This window comes from Sorex araneus, chromosome 6 (assembly GCF_027595985.1).
Source record: "Sorex araneus isolate mSorAra2 chromosome 6, mSorAra2.pri, whole genome shotgun sequence".
Lineage (NCBI taxonomy): Eukaryota > Metazoa > Chordata > Mammalia > Eulipotyphla > Soricidae > Sorex > Sorex araneus.
Window position 1 is genome coordinate 97016208 of NC_073307.1, and position 6543 is coordinate 97022750.

Sequence of the window (6543 nt, forward strand, 5' to 3'; positions counted from 1 at the left end):
GGTATGACCCAAAAAGCAAAAAAGTGGTGACTGGCAGTAGTGATGGCTCCTGGGCGAGCGCCTGCCCAGACCTTCGAGGCTGGGTATCCCTTGGCCTCCCGGGCTGCCCTGCACCCCGAGAGTTGGCGGCCCGCGGCAGGACATGGCCCTCCCTTGCCGGCACCCTGCGACTGTGCCAGGCCGCCCAGCTGGCAGCTCCTGACATCAGTTCATCCGGGAGCGCTGCCAGCCAGAGATGGGGTGGGCGGAAAGACGCTGGGAAACAGGCCCCCGGTTCCCCAGCTCCAGCAGGCACCCGGCACTGCACCCCACACCCCGGGGGTGACCCCGGGACAGAGCCTGGACTCAAGTCTCCTGGCCAAGGGCCGGCACTGCCCCTCCGCCTCTGAGGCTGGTGGCAGTCAGCAGGGGAGCCGGGACTGACGGTGTCCTGCCGGGGGCAGGGGGCGGCCAACGTTTGTCCCACACCACCCGGGAGTGAGGACCTTCACGCCAGCCATCCCGAGACCTCCTGCCGCACGCTCTGGGTCTCCTCAGGGCCTGGGGTGCCCCGTCCCCCCTTTCCTGCCTCTCAGCATGCCTCCCTGTGGCATCAGAGGTTTTCTTGGGCCACACCTGGCGGTGCCCAGGGTTTGACTGTTCAGGGGTCACTCCTGCTGGGCTCGAGGACCACCGTCTCGCAGCTCCCGCCTGGTAACACAGTGAGATGCCACTTGTATGAGGCTTCCTCGTGGCGGTGCCGGCGGGGCCTGGAGCGGACTCGGGCCTTCCTGCAGTTCCAGAGCCGCACGCAGGCACCGAGGTGGCGGTCCCGGGCCGGAAGACAGGGAGGCTGGGCGGGCCCGGAGGTGGCGCCCGCACGCAGGACAGAGCTGGGCAGACGTGGGAACTGGGGTTCCCAGCATGGTGGTGCCCAGCGCGAGGACAGCTCTGGCAGCCACGGCCAGGCCTTGTTCCGGACACCGCCAAGCCCTGAGCTCACACTGGGGTTTCCCCAGCAAGATCTCGGGGTGATGTGAACCCCACCCAACAGCTCCTGAGAGCCGGAGGTGCGGGGCAGCTGTGGGGTGGGGAAGGGGCTCGGGCCACACAGCACTGGGCTCTGCCTGATGGAGCGGGCGACCCCCGGCCCAGGAGACTTCTGGGCCCATCTACGGCCTTGACTCCCTCTCGTTTCCTGCTCTCCGTGTCCTGGTGGAGCCGGGAGCACGGGTCAGCGGGGGCACGGCCCCTCGCATCATACCCTGGGTTCCGTGACTGGCCCCTGCGCCTCACGAGGGCCCTGGAGCCGGCACCACCTTCTCAGCCCTGACACGGGGTGGGGAATGGCTTCAGGGAGGGAGGGGGCTCTCGGGCCCGCAGAGGAGCACTGTAGGGTGGGCCCTGGGGTCGCGCTGGGCTCGAGCCCGAAGCTCAAGTCCCCTTGTGTTGGGTAACCAGGTGGGCTTCTTTCACTCCTAAGGGCCTTGTCGTCCAACCTCTCTGACGCAGGGCTGGGTGACGGCACAGCGGGGAGGGCACTGCCGGAAGGGGAGATGGGGAGACGGGGGACCCCGGCACCTGGGGCCAGTGAGGGTATCGGAGGAGGGACGGAGGCAGCTTGGTCTCTGGAAGGCACTTCTGCTTCCACATCTGCGCCCCCCCAACACGGTTGGGCCACCTGCGAGGGTCCCCTCTCCCGCCTCAGCCTTCCTCGTGCCCACAGACCCGCGGGACAGTCTCCCAGCCCCAAACTGCAAACGCCAAAGCGCCTGGCCCCTCAGGCCGCCTGTCCAGCGTCACAGAAGTGAGCTCCACAGGTGACTGCCCACGCGCCCCCCCACCCCCCGCTCAAGGTCACCCCTCAAGGTCATCGGTGGCATTGCCCCCTCCTGGTGTCATGGCCTTGCCCCGCCCCTGCCCCTGCTCTCACACCTTCCTGAGACCCTGCCCAGGCGGCTCTGTCAGCTGTCCTCCCCAAAGCCCGCCTTAAGGCTGCCGGCATGTGGCAGCCTCAGGCATGACCCCTGGGCTTGCATGATCCCCCCCAGCCACCCCTGGGGGTGACCCGAGCTCTGTCCCTCAGAAGCAAAATAAAAGATGATGGGGCTAGAGAGGCTGGAGCGATAGCACAGTGGGTAGGGCGTTTGCCTTGCACTCGGCCTACCCAAGTTCGATTCCCAGCATCCCATCTGGTCCCCCAGCACTGCCAGGAGTAATTCCTGAGTGCAGAGCCAGGAGTAACCCCTGTGCACTGCTGGGTGTGACCCAAAAAGCAAAAAAAAAAAAAAAAAAAAAAAAGATGAGGCTAGAGATAGGACAGTAAGTAAGGCGCTTGCCTTGCACGCAGCTGACCTTGGTTCGATCCCCAGCACCCCATAGGGCTCCCTGAAGCTTCCAGGAGTGATCCCTGAGCACAGAACTAGGGGCAGCCCTGAGCACCACCTGAAACAAACCAACTAAAAAATATGCTTGTCAGGACAGATCACACAGCAGGTAGCGCACCTGCCTGGCGCATGCCGGCCCGGAGTCGAGTCCCGGCAATGTGTTGTAATTTTGGATTTATGCTGGTGGAGTTTGGGTCACACTGGATGGTTCTCGCAATGTGGTGCTCCGGACTGAGTCCCGGCGGGGCCCGCCTTTGGCACCTCCTCTGCAACCCCCCCCTTTTTTTTTTTTTTTTTTTTGCTTTTTGGGTCACACTCAGCAATGCACAGGGCTTACTCCTGGCTCTGCACTCAGGAATTACTCCTGGCGTTGCTCAGGGGATCATATGGGATGCTGGGAATCGATCCCGGGTCAGTGGCGTGCAAGGCGAATGCCCTCCCCGCTGTGCTATCGCTCCAGCCCTGCACCCCTTTTTGATCAGCAACTCCTTTTATTATCTCATTTCGGCTCTAGGGACAAACTGGTCACCTCAGACGTGGGGCGTGTGTTCTCCATCCCTAGTGTTTCCGTTTTGTTTTCTTCGTTGTGCGTTTTTTTACCTCTGGCCATCCCCACATCCCCACAGGGTCTCGGAGCTCCTCCCAGCTCAGTGCTTGGGATGGAACCTGGCGTTTCCACTTGCAAATCCTGGACCCCCTGAGCTTGCTCTCAGCTCTCCTGTATGGTTTCGTCTTTTTTTTTTTTTTTTTCATGTTACAATAGTTACTTTATTTCAAACATTGTCAATAAATGCTGAAAATAAAAAATTAAGTTTATTTTAGACTCCATAAAAGAAATGATTCGGGGGGCTGAAGCAATAGCACAGCGGGTAGGGCATTTGCCTTGCACGCGGCCAACCCTGGTTCCATCCTTGGCATCCCATATGGTCCTCCAAGCATTGCCAGGAGTGATTCCGGAGTGCAGAGCCAGGAGTAACCCCTGAGCATCTCTGGGTGTGACCTAAAAAGCAAAAAAAAAAAAAGAAAGACAAAAAGAAAAAAAAATAATTTGGGTATACAGTAAAATTTTGTCAGCATTTAAACATTTCAGTGATTTTTAAAAGTTCTAGGGGCCGGAGCGATAGCACAGCGGGTAGGGCGTTTGCCTTGCATGCGGCCGACCCCAGTTCGATCCCCGGCATCCCATATGGTCCCCCAAGCACCGCCAGGGGTGATTCCTGAGTGCAGAGCCAGGAGTAACCCCTGAGCGTCGCTGGGTGTGACCCAAAAAGCAAAATAAATAAATAAAAGTTCTAAACAGGGGCTGGAGCAATAGCACAGCGGGTAGGGCATCTGCCTTGCACGGGGTCGGCCCGGGTTCGATTCCCAGCATCCCATATGGTCCCCTGAGAACCGCCAGGGGTAATTCCTGAGTGCAGAGCCAGGAGTAACCCCTGTGCATCGCCAGGTGTGACCCAAAAAAAAGCAAATAAATAAATAAATAAATAAATAAAAAGTTCTAAACATTTTGGGCTGGAATGATAGTACAGCGGGTACGTTTGCCTTGTACGCGTCCGGGGTTTGATTCCCAGCATCTCATGTTGTCCCCTGAGCACTGCCAGGAGTAATTCCTGAGTGCAAAGCCAGGAGTAATCCCTGTGCATTGCCGGGTGTGACTCAAAAAGAAAAAAACAATTCTAAACATTTTATTCTTTTAAATTTTCTCAATATGCCTTTATGATGGTGCCATTATATTTTTATCATCTTTTTTATTTTTTTTTAATTGCCGTGAGGTAGAGCATGATGAAGCTGTTTATGATTGGGTTTCAGTCATACGATGCTGTTCCTATCGTTTTGTTATCTGTTGCTTTTGTCTGTGTGCTCGATCCTGGCTCTGCACTCAGGGACCTTCCCTAGCGGTGCTGGGGGCCCGCATGGGGTGCCGGGGATCCTACCCGGGCCCCCAAGTCCCATGTTGCTGTACCTCACCCTGGCCGCTGATTGTTGTTTTCTCGCTGCAGCCTTTGCTTACTCTTCGGGCTCCTTCTCCCATGAGGAGCATGCCTGCCACACGCCTGCCAACCATACTTGGTTTCTCTGCAGGGCCAAGCCCCTGAGCACAGCTGCAAAGATCAGGCTGGGGCCTTGCCAGCCATTCCCTCCTCCTCCTCCACTCCCCCAGACACACAGTCTGAGGCCATTGCAGCTGCTGTCCGCCTGCCTGGGATTAGCCCATAGTAGCTGCTCACTTAGTAGAAGAGCTTAGACTCTGGCAGGACCAGGGCCAGTGAGGCAGTAGCGCCATGTTACCAGCAGGTGGCACTGCGGACACGTCGCTGGGCGCAGACCTAGGGGCCAGGCCACAGATCTGTCAGCAAAGGAAGCTTCTGGGGCCTCCTGTACCAGGCTGCGCTTGGAGCACCAGGCACCAGGGCGGCTGTGTGCCCACGGGGGCCAGGACGGGAAAGAGGGTGGCTTCACCCCTTGCTGCACCACCAGGCTCTTTCTGCAGAAGGACGAGCCGGGCTCAGTGGTCAGCGAGGAGCCAGGAGGAGGGTCTGGGGAGGCCTCAGCTCGGAACCTGCCTCTGGGACCTGAGTTCCTGCCCCACCTCCCGCGCTCCTCGGACCTGCCACAAGCTGGAGATTTCTCGTCTGTCTTCAGGGAATAAAAACGTGAGCAAGGAGGGCCCGAGTGACAGCATGGCAGGAAGGGCACTCGCTTTGCACTTGGCCAACTCGGCATCCCAGGTGGTCCCCCGAGCCCACCAGGAGTGACTCCTGGGGGCTGGAGCGATAGCACCGCGGGTAGGGCATTTGTCTTGCACGTGGCCGACCCGGGTTCGATCCCTGGCATCCCATATTGTCCCCCAAGCACCACCAAGAATAATTCCTGAGTGCAGAGCCAGGAGTAACCCCTGAGCATCGCTGGGTGTGACCCAAAAAGCAAAAAAAAAAAAAAAAAAAAAAAGGAGTGACTCCTGAGTGCAGAGCCAGGAAGAGCCCCTGAGCATCGCCAAGTGTGACCCAAAAACTAATCCCCCTCCCCCTACCAAAAAAAAAAGCAAAGAGCTGGAGCGATAGCACAGCGGGGAGGGCATTTGCCTTGAACGCGACTAACCCGATTTTGATTCCCAGCATCCCATATGTTCCCCTGAGCACCGCCAGGAGTAATTCCTGAGTGCAGAGCCAGGAGTGATTCCGGAGCATTGCTGGGTGTGACCCAAAAAGCAAAAAAAAAAACAAAAAAAAAACAAGTACTCTTGGGGCTGGAGCAATAGCACAGCGGGTAGGGCGTTTGCCTTGCACGAGGCCGACCTGGGTTCGATTCCCAGCATCCCATATGGTCCCCCGAGCACTGCCAGGAGTAATTCCTGAGTGCAGAGCCAGGAGTAACCCCTGTGCATTGCCGGGTGTGACCCCCCCCCAAAAAAAAGCAACCAAGTGCTCTCTCAAGGGCACAAGTCATTCTCCCTCCTGCCGGCCCAGTCAAGTGAGATGGAACTTCTGGGGGCTGAGGGGAGCACTCACCAGCCCCCCAGTTTCCCCTGCAGAGTCAGCCTGGCACTGTCCCTTGTCAAGTGAAGGGTAGTAGGGGACGGGGAGCTGGCACAGCGGGGAAGGCGCTTGCCTGGCACTCGGTTGGTGGTTGACCCAGGCAGGGCCCACCAGGTCCCGCCAGGATGAGGAGTAAGCCCTGGGCCCCACGGTGGGGGTGGGGGGGAACAGAAAAGGGAGGGAAGGGGCAGCTGTCCACGTGGGACGGGGCTAAGTGTGGAACGTCCAGCCCCTGTGCAGACATGCTCGGCGATCAGCCGCTGGACAGCTGACACCGCTTCTCAGTCCTGCCTTCATTCACATCAGCTTCCGGGGCGACTCCCAGGCCCAGCTGGGGGGTTCCTGCTGTCCCTGGCGCCGTGTCACCCCCTGCTGGGGCGGAGGCTGGCGGCCCCTCACCTGGCCTGTGTGTGCGTGTGTGGGAGCGAGCCGGGACTCAGCTGGGATGGCGGGGCAGGGCGCGGGGCGGGAGGGGGGGGCCTGGCCTGTGTGTTTAAAAATAAATCCTGTCTGAGCGCTGCCTGGAGTCAGACAGGGCTCCTGGGGCCTGGTGACATCACCAGGCACAGGATGTCCTTGGCAGGGGCTGGAGTGGCAGAGGGACGTGGCGGGGGGGGAGGGGGCGTGCTGAGTGGTCCTCT